Source organism: Penaeus monodon, chromosome 28, assembly GCF_015228065.2.
Source record: "Penaeus monodon isolate SGIC_2016 chromosome 28, NSTDA_Pmon_1, whole genome shotgun sequence".
In the NCBI taxonomy this organism is placed as follows: Eukaryota; Metazoa; Arthropoda; class Malacostraca; order Decapoda; family Penaeidae; genus Penaeus; species Penaeus monodon.
This window is the reverse complement of record NC_051413.1, coordinates 1,012,442-1,012,799: the sequence shown is the minus strand read 5'-3', so window position 1 is coordinate 1,012,799 and position 358 is coordinate 1,012,442.

Here is a 358-nt window from a genome sequence, read left to right as displayed (position 1 = left end):
TTTTATATGTTTTTGTCCAAAAGGGTTGCCAGTGTACGAAGCAAGTTATTGAAAAATGATTCCGATCTGTACATAAAATAAATAAAAAATTGGGCCTTTATAAACGCCTAAGAATTCTCGCCAAACTCGGGGAATTTTAAGTCAAGTTTAGGTCGTATCTGGCGCGGGGAAAAATTTATCTTCTCTTTGGCTATTTATTTTTAGACCTACCGTCTATAAATATAAAAATATATCTTTAGATATGTTTATTTTTTATTTGTGTTCTATCTATCTATCAATTATCTACCAGTCTATTATCTATCCTTTTCATTTATCTAGTAAACGAGGTGTTTTTCCTTTCTTATCCCCCCTCATAAGT